We start from the raw sequence: 10,346 nt of genomic DNA, 5'->3' as shown, positions 1-10,346 counted from the left end.
CGTTAATGCCAATTAGAAAATACAAACTTGTTTAACTTTTTATTTTTATTTTTCAGATTTTATTTTACTTCAGTTTGATATATGTATTTTTTTTTTTAGTTTTGTAATTAATTCAGTTCACATTTTAAAATCTTGGGTTCAGATTTTAGCTGGTGCTAGCAGTTTGATATTCTTATTAATTTGTTTCAGAAAATCATCTTCTAATAATTAATGGATTTTTATTGGTCACCACCAAGCAATTTATAAATAAGAAAAAGAAATTAAGCTTGTATGGTTTTTTTTGTTTTTGTTTTTGGACCTGAACATATTAATTATATATACACGTGTGTTGGTTAAAGAAGAACATTGCATACTTCTCATCTTCTCCTTTCCCATTATTATCTCCTTTTCCTCTTAATTGCATCTCTAAAATTAAACAAAATTTAATTACTCAAGAGAAAGTAAAATTTTTTTATTTATCATTTAACTGAATGGTACGGGAATTATAATCCTGATCTAAATTCAAATGGGAAAGGAGATTATTTTAATATTAGCACTAAACATGGATGCAAAATTGTCTATATGGCATTGTTAAATATCTTAATTAAACCTCTGACAAGAGATTAACGGCTATTTTGCTGAGACTAATCACGTTCACGTGGTGGTGGCAATATTAGTATTAATATTCCTCTAATTAAGAGTAATTCAAACTTTTAATATAAATGATATTTAAGGATAGATTTTGGATGAAGAACATATTAAATTGTACTTCATTGATTGTAACTTATATATATATATATATAAAATAAAAGGAAGTAACATGTGAGGATAGCCTTGATTTTCGTTCATTGATGAAGGGAAAATGAGTTTTGGGACTTAATCATTTGGTCGATTATTATTAATTAAAGATGGAAGTGGTCAACTATTTGAACCTTTTTATAATGACTTTTTCTAATTATGAGCTTAGACATCTAATCAGATTACAATGCGAAGGTAACATCGTGTATTTTCATAGGTTAATAACTTAATTATTAACCCAAATAAGCAAAATTATATATGCACCCACTTGCACCACCTTAATTAGCTTGGAAGTAACTTGCATGCCACTCGATGAAACCATCTCATGTATGAAAAGCCTTGGTGTATTAGACTTTTGAGGAATGAATACAGACCATATTGCAAATAATCAAGAACATTTTTTTAAATTATATAACATAAGGGTTCACAGTGTATATGACCATAGTCATTTTCACATTGAGGTTGTAATTTATTATTATTCTTTTTTTTTAAATGTGTTTCTAAATATTGTTGTTACAATTTTTTTTTTAATTTTTATAAATAAAAATATTTTAAATACGAGTTAAAACAGTGATTTATCATCTATAAAAATTTTATTTGACATATTTTAAATTAAATAAATTAGCTTTGAATATATATATACTAAAAAAAATTTCTTCATTATTAATCTAATATATTAAAATTATTTTAAAAAATAAATTTATAAATTTTTTAATATTTAAATGAATTTAATTAAAAAAAAATCAGGGACAAAAGTAGAAGTTGGGATACATCAGTAAGTCACGTTGGATTTGATTTGTGGGCAAGACGAAATAATAATCTAGCATAGCATGACCACTAAAACCGTACCAAAAGCTACAAAAGTCTAGGAAAGGTTACTAATGGTCGTGTTAATGAGGAACCAAAACGGGCACTTGTCCATGCCAATTGATGGGAAAGGATGTCCTGAGCTTGTCTTTGTAGTGTGGAATTAGTAGGCAAGGTGGAGGCCCATGTGGACTGAGGAAAATTTGACTAATCAATGTGGTCCACGTGGATATGTAGTGGACAATCACTTGCTTGTCTTCCTCAATATTCCTACATTATTTTTGCCCTAACCATTGATTGTTTCTCTATCTATCTTCTTAGTTTACCTGTTTAGAGATTTGTTATCAAATGTAAGTTTGATCAATTAATTTAGCTACTTACTCAATAAAGCATGTACATACACGTGTGCTCTATGTGATCGGTTGATAAATTTCTAAATTAATAATCTTTTGTGGTTCTTGAATTATCAATTTAAAGTTATTGTTTTAATAGATTAGTAGTAGAATACTTTTCTTTTTAGTAATTATATAGTTTAATAATTGGGTGCTCCATTTCTTATTTAAGTATTCAGTAAGAATATTCAGAATTCGATATTGTATTATTCTTTTAGAATGTTAATGTTTGATTTTTTATTTTCAGATTGACTAAGATATATTTATATTAATATGATACATTTTAATAGTAAATTTTTAAAATATTTTTCAAAAAAATGAAATTCCGAACACCTTCTCTAACCAATTCACAGTTGGATTAACCCTCTTAAATATGAATGCTTATTTCATAATACAATAAATTAGGGATTTGAATATTTGCAGTCAAATTATTCTTTCTTAAAAAAGAAATTGTATAATTTGGGAAGAAGAAGAGGAAGAGGAAGGAAGTGGAATTATGTTTTATAATCCCAAGAAAGGAAGGAATAAAGGAATTCATGTAAAAGAAATCAATGAAGTAGAGATAGGCATCTGATAGTGGGAAATGAATAAATATTGTGTCTCGCCTTAGAATATCCTAACCTAATCGTAGCTCAGGTCACTCAAATGGGGAAAGACAAAATAGAAGCTCTCTACATGCACTTCCAGAAATTACGTACAACCAATCTTTTTAAGTTTGTAACATTAAATATTTTCCAATGTCCCATAGGGTGTCTTTGATTAATTTCCATTTCCCACTAGAAAATTGAATTCTATGAGTCATTTCTGCTTTATAAATCTTTTAATTTTGGTATTTCTTCTCAATTTGAATTGATGTCTATTAAGCTAAACTTAACTAGGTAGCTATAATAAGAAAAGAAAGACAAAGAACCGTCCTTTGCCAACAAGCTTAAATATTAATTGACACGAATTAATTATGGAAAAAATTTTAGATTAATTTTTTGAGTTATAAATAACGAGAAGAGGCAAATTCGAAACATTACTCAAATTGCTATATACATTTATTATTAGATTAACTTGTGATTACATAGGTTTTGGGTTAATTAAGTTCACATATTATACATTTCTTTTTGTTCTTCTAACACAATTTAAGCATTGTAATTTTATAACAAAAAAGTTACAAATTTGGTATTTTAACTTTTTTGTTTTGGTGTCTAAAATTAAGTGCTTGAACCTGCTAAAAACGCTCAACATAATGTATCTAGCCGGTTTTATAGATTAAAGTGCTTATTTGAATTATTTTGAATAATAAATGACTTAAATACCATTCTTTAAAATAATATCATATTTCTTTTATTTTTTTTTTATTTTTATCCATTTTCAACACTACTTTTTTTAAAATTTATTTGTTTCTCAAATGATTAAAAGAAAAAAATAAAATACTTTTATTTTTCTCATTCATTCATATAAAAATTTTAAAAAATTAAATGTTATTTACTTATTTTTTAATTTTTGTACATTTACCTTAAAAATTAAAAATAAAATATATTTTTTCACCTCAAAATAATAAGAGAAGAATGAAAAATGTATTAAGCGTTCAAAAGAAAGATTTTTAGAAATCAAAAAATAATAAGTAAATTTTTTTAAAAAATAAGTATAAACTAAAAAGAGTTTAAGCCGACATTTTCTTTAGTGCTAAAAGAAGATTTTATAGAAAATAGAGAAAAGATAAAAAAATAAGAAAAAAAAATAGAAAAATTTTAATAAGAATGAATAAGAATATTTAGTTTATTTTATGTGTAAAATGAATTAAATTATTATTTTAATCTATAAGAGACATTATATTATATATAAATTAGCAAGTTCAAACACTCAATTGAATAAAAAAATAATTAAAAAAATGAAATAAAAAATATCAAAAAGTTAAAACACTAAATTTGTAATTATCTCCTTCATAATATATGGCATATTTTGCATGAGTAAACAGTAGCATCATGGTGACGTGAGTAAATTTCAAATTTAATATATACATACAAAGTAATTGGTTTAATAATACAGATTGACTAGGACAGTAAAGAGGGACAGAACTTGCACTTGTAAAAAGTGAATATGGCTTTAATATAAAATTTAGTGGTACTGCGATATGAAAAAGTGAGGAGATGGATCAAAATTATTGTAGGGCAACTATATCAACCTTACATATAATAATATTCTATACAATAAGGTTCAAAATGGCCCAACAAATTATAGAAAAAAAAAAAAGACACTTTAATTTAATTCGACTGAGACATATAGTTTAATGTGCTTCATCAACCTCATATAAATGGTAAGAAATTAAACAAGTAGGTTTAGCCATAGGAATTATGGCTCAGTAAAAAGCCTAATTACATTTATAGGGTAGGGTTACAAAGAAATGAATTGATTCCATGTTCAATTAAATGTTAATTAAATATTATAGTTTAGGATTGTACTTTGGACCCAACCAAAATAAATAGAATGCGGTTATAATAACATTATTGAAAGATCAATTAGGCTAAAATATGATTAAATTATATATTTTTAGAAATAAAGAGAAAAGGTAAAAAATGAAATTATGGTGAGACTCTCACAACAAATAACTCCTTATTTGGTGCACTTGGACATTCACGTGTGGCACTGTCTGAGATATGATTTGGATGTATGTAGAAAGAGCTGCAACGATCAAGGTTTTTCTTCTCTTTTTTTTTTTTGGGGATTTGGCATAAATATTAATTGGCTTATTAGTGAATTAGAAGATTGTGAAAATGATTGAACTGAGACACTGAGAAAATAGCATGGTCCCTCTATATTACTAAAAGCTACAATACAAGTAGTCTGTGTATGCAAATGCAAGGTCACTAATGGTTTGTGCAGTGACTGTGCAACCAATTCGACAGTAGCCATGGCTGGCCTGCCCATACACCACTATGGACTGCACAAAGGCACCATTTATCGCTTTGTCAACCTTAGCCCCTACATTATGTTCCCTTTAAGCAACCCTGTAGACAAATTAACTACTCTAGTTTCTCATTGTTGTTCTTGTTTTTCTAAAATATACAAAACAAGAAAAAATAAGAGAGAAAAAGCGTAACTGAAATAATGAGGAAAGAGTATTTGATTAGATTTGTAGGGTTACTTGGAGCAAGAAGCAAATATGTAGGATGGTCCCTAACCCAATGTCTGCAACAAAACAAGTCCAAGAAGAGGCCAGTTGGTTGGTTGTGTGACTATTGACCATTTGGACACCCCACCTTAATACTCGCAGTTAATAGATTTTGAACTTGAGATATGGAGCTACGCCATTGTCCTTGCCAATTTTGTTGAGGGGCCATCAACACCAATTGAATCTACTCACCACTAGATTGTGTATGAGACGGTCCTAATGCATATCACTCCCAATTGTCCATGGAAAAGAAACAATTTCCTTTTCATTCTTTAGAATTGATTTGTATGGTTGTATAAACCAGATACATTCTCAGTGTGTATATATCTAAATTCAATCTAGAACGTGTCAGACAAGATTTTTACGGGTGACAAAGCACTCTCTTAATGGACTCTTATTATCTCATAGAAGGGACTCTTCCATCTCATCTACGAACTCTTGAGTATAATTTACTTATTTCTAAACATATAACTCATATTACTTTTAATTTAATACTCAATATTTAACTTTAGATATGATTTCAATTAGTTGCTTGACATGAATATTATTCATATACACGAAGTATATCTAAAATTAAACAAAAAGAAAATGTAGTAAGATATTTAAACAGTTAAAATTTGGTGTACAAAGGAAATTCTAGAGAGAACCATTGTGTAGAGTATAGTGGAACAACATAGAATCTATATCCCTTGCCTTTTGTACAATCTATTGCTATAGAAAAACTCTCATAGGCTACAATTTTCCTCTAAGTCACAAACACAAAAATTCTCATAAGGGTATCCATTTGGAATGATAAAAATTGAGTGAAAATGCATGCTAGAAGAATAAAATCATTGATGTAGGGCAAGGATCTAACCTACTTCTCCTTTTCATTTATACATATATATATATATATATATATATATATATATATTCTTGGACTAGAGATTGCACCTTTCTTCTTTTTAAAAAGAAAAACAAAAGAGATACACCATTCCATGTGCAGCTCATCAACCTCGTTATTATTTTCTTTATGCAACTCATAAAACGAGAACGTTTTAGATAGTTTCTTTTTTCTTTCTCTCCTTATAGGAATCATAACGGGTCGGTAGTAAAGTCTAGTTCAAGTTGGAGTTTTAAAGTGATAACTTAATTAAAGGTTTATTGCTTCATTGTTTAATACACAATATAACTTGGTTAAAAGGGCTTAAGAAAAGGCAATTCTGTTGATGGTTTTCTTTGTAAAGAGGTTTAATTAGCATTTAGAACTCTAATTTTATTCGTGAGAAAAGAAGAGAGCCGTGCATGATCTTTTGCGAGCCCATATAAAATGAATAGAAATTATCAAGTGGGTTAGGCATATAAATGTAATGACACATTCATAAAATTAATACATTTATATTATGAAACTCATGTAAATATAATTATGATGATAGTGATACACAGAGGCGGAGCCATGTTGGGGTAGTTTAAGAATTAAAAATTATTTATCTCTAAATCTGTCAATTTATTCTGTAGTCCGAGGATAATTTTAAAAAAATATATAACCTAGCCTGGATATAATTATTAATAAAACATATTTATAGTTTAATTCGGAATAATTAAAATTCCTAAATACGACATTGATGATTCATATGTCTCACATGAAGAACCTAACTATGGTTTTAAACAATGGATAATATTACGTATCATTTCACTCTAATACAATCAGATTCACTCGATATTGATACAATTCAAACCTGAATGCTAACACATCACCACCTTGGGCGGGGCCGATTACTCATCAGTTGTTCTTTATTCTTCTTCTTCTTCTTCTTTTTTGTTTTCACTCATGAAATTACAGATGGGTGGTCATTCTAGCACTGAAAAGATGGAGGGAAGAAAAGTGAGTTCTAAAGTGGAAAAACGTCCCCTCGTGTGGTGGTCACAAATTTTATTTCAAAATGATGATTCTTTTCTCTCTAGTTGAATCTACATAGGCAAGCAAAGGTAGTGAAAATATATGATGATGGCTGAAGATAGATATTAATTATAGATTAGGCAATAGGCATCTGTTTGATGGGTAATGAGAGAAAGCGTGCGTGTGATGAAGAAATAAATAAAAAATGTGGTTTTAGAAGTTTGTTTTATGGCCTTTCTTTACTTTTGAAAGAGATCACTTGTTGTACACGAATTACAAAAGAGAAAAGAAAAAGAAAGAAAGAAATGATCTAAAGCTATGCAAAGCATTTATGCACTGCAACTTGGATTCTTCTACAATTTCAATTCTTTTAGATGAACATAAAGTTTTCAGACACAAGTGGGGTTTCTCAAAATAATCAAATCAAGGGGGAAAAAGAAGGAAATATAAAAGCTTAGCTACTACTGTAAGTTTATCTTATTCATGGGGTCACTTGCTTCTGTGACTCGACAGCTGTTTGACTTTCTAGAGGGCAGATTATGGTCACCAGATTAACCCAGATGATTCTTTCTTGTGATGTATGGCTATGATAGGAGGAGAAAAAGGGACCCTTTTAAATGATTAATCATATAAATTTCAAGAGTTGGGGTATGCTTCTTACATAATTGTCCAAAATGCAATCCTATAGCCTATGAATGGCCTGTGATCCAATCAGAATGATGAACTAAATATCATTCAAAAAAGAAAAAAGAAAAAAGAAAAAAGAAAAAAGAAAAAAGAAAAAAGAAAAAGAAGGAAAATATGAGCACTTTAATTGATTATGATTCAATCTTGTACTCCTCATAATATAAATGTTTCTTCTTTTGATTGAAGCTGGACAAAGATTAGACTTGTTTTCAACATTTAAGACAGAGGAGGAACATATTCTTTCCCTATTAAACCAGCCCATTCTTAGCAGGAGCTACACTCCACTAAAAGTTCATAGAATTTGTTGTCTCACCTCAATATATAAATTTGTACTAAGCAAAATTGCAGCTGCAAAAGATCTTTATAATCATGATATTCCACATCCCTTTCTGCTCTAAGGGAGACATTATGTATCCAAGGGAAAATATGGATTTGCTCACTGACTTTATTATCTTCTATCTTTTTTTTTTCTCTTATCATCATAATTATCTTTAGTTGGTGACAGAAATTTGACATAAGTTTTCCACTACTTTCAAATATAATTGGCTTTGGATAGATCATTTAGGTTTTGCTTAATGGAAGACGCTCCTTTGTATAGTGCTTTTAGTAACTATTTGCCATTATCACCCATGGCTTACCCAAGACTCTGCATCACTGATAATACAAGCTGGAGCCAAATGGTCTAACTTCTGATCCTCATTGTCATTTAAATTTAAACTATAAAAGTATGTAAATATTGTCCAGTGGGGAAAAGAATTTCAGTACCATTAAAGACTGAAGCATCTTGAACATGGAGAGAAGCATCAGTGTTTTCAGAAGTCAATAAAATTCAGGCTCCTCTAGCACTATCAAAGTACCAAGTTCTGCTATTGGCGCTTGCTTCTCCTATTAAGACCAAAAAAAAAAAAAGAAGGGAAGAGCACAAGAGGAGAGAAAAAAACTCGAATTCTTTGCAGAAGGTCAATTGAGCACCTGACACATTCATTTTTGGCATAATTAAATTTCAGACATTTTTAGATTAGCAGAAATACCAAAAACTCAATGTTAAAACTTGCATCTTTACAAGCATTGTTGAAGTATACGAATGGCATAAATAGATTGAGCAGCTCCTCGACCATCTAATGAAACTCAGAATATTTTAATTCGTCGGCGAACAACATAAATAGAAAAGAGAAAACAACAAATTTAAGACTCTAGTTCACTCAACAATCGGTACTGCAAGTTCAATGATCTTACTCTTACTACCTCTACATCCTCCTTATACCTGGCTGCACTGCTTGCGTCCCTCTCTGCCTAATAGATCACCAGCAAACTCAGTCGAAGAATGTCCATGGTTCTCGGCGGTTTTGTTTCTTAGCCGGAGCTGCTCGCAATGGTGCTGCTCAGGCTGTCTGGATGCTTATTCTAGGTCGTATTTTGTTGGGTATTGGTGTTGGCTTTTCTATTCAGTATGTGCCACTTTTTGTTTCAGAGATGGCTCCATACAAACGACTTGGCTTTTTCGACATTGTGTTTCAACTGTCCATAAAAATTGGTATTCTCTGCGCTAATCTCGTAAATTAGGTGACTCCTATTTTGATGAAAAATGGTCAAGCATGGCGTGTAACTCTTGGCGGCGCATGCGTCCCTGCTGCTTTCATATTTATCTCAGCTTTGTTTCTTCCAAATATACACCAAATTCTCTCTTAGAGAAAGGTTAAGAGGAAGAAGCTAAAGCCATTCTTAAGTGTATACGTGGTGCTACTCAAGATGATGAGATTGAGAATGAATTTCAAGATTTGGTTGAGGCTTGTGATGATGCTATGCAAGTGGAGGATCCGTGGAGAACTTCGGAGGACACGGAAATATAGGCCACATCTTGTTACCGGCATTGTTAATGTCTTTGCTACCTTTGTTTCTATGCATGGAACTGATAAATGGGGTTGAAGGACTTTGTTCCTTGAAGGTGGAATTCAAATGCTCATTTTTCAGATTTTTGTAGCAGTGTTTATTAGATGGAAATTCGGAAGCATAGGGATAGTGACTAATTTACCATCATGGTATGCAATTCTAGCTGTGGTATGTATATGCGATTTGCAAGGTCATGGGGATCATTAGGATGGCTAGTGCCAAGAGAAATATTTCCAATGGGAATTCGATCAGCCGCTCAAAGTGTTGTGGCAGCAATTAATATGTTGTTCACATTCGAAATCGCTCAACTGTTCCTCCCAATACTTTGCGTTTTGAAGTTTGGATTGTTCATCTTTTGTGCTTTTTTTTCGTTGCGGTCATGAATGTATTCATCTGTTCTTTTCTTTGCCCGAGATTAAAAATATTCCCATTAAAAAAATATCTCAAATTTGGAGGAATCACTGATTCTGGAAGAGATGCATGGTTGACAAAGAGCCCTCCATTACCATGATCTAGATTTTTTATTCTCTTCTATTTCTTTTATTATTGTTTAGCAGTTAATTAGTTAGAAAAGACTTTTGTAGTTTCTGTTGTTTAGCAATTAATTAGCTAGGGAAGACTTTAGCAGTTTCCGTTTGGATGAGCGTAACAATTTATATTGTGAAAATAGCATTTACCTCTCTGCTTTCGTTGTAACTTTTCGGTTCCAATTTAAGCAATTAGCAGCAATACGTAGAGGAAAGGACAAAAAGCG

The 10,346-nt window shown here is 30.5% G+C and overlaps 1 pseudogene; it reads left to right on the top strand.

Annotated features, from left to right (window-relative positions):
• The first annotated feature begins 8,743 nt into the window (after positions 1-8,743).
• LOC107261608 lies at positions 8,744-10,232 on the top strand (annotated as a pseudogene).
• The last annotated feature ends 114 nt before the right edge of the window (positions 10,233-10,346 follow it).

The sequence above is a fragment of the Ricinus communis genome, chromosome 7 (assembly GCF_019578655.1).
Source record: "Ricinus communis isolate WT05 ecotype wild-type chromosome 7, ASM1957865v1, whole genome shotgun sequence".
Lineage (NCBI taxonomy): Eukaryota > Viridiplantae > Streptophyta > Magnoliopsida > Malpighiales > Euphorbiaceae > Ricinus > Ricinus communis.
Note: the sequence above shows the minus strand (reverse complement) of the source record. Positions and strands in the feature narration are given on the sequence as shown.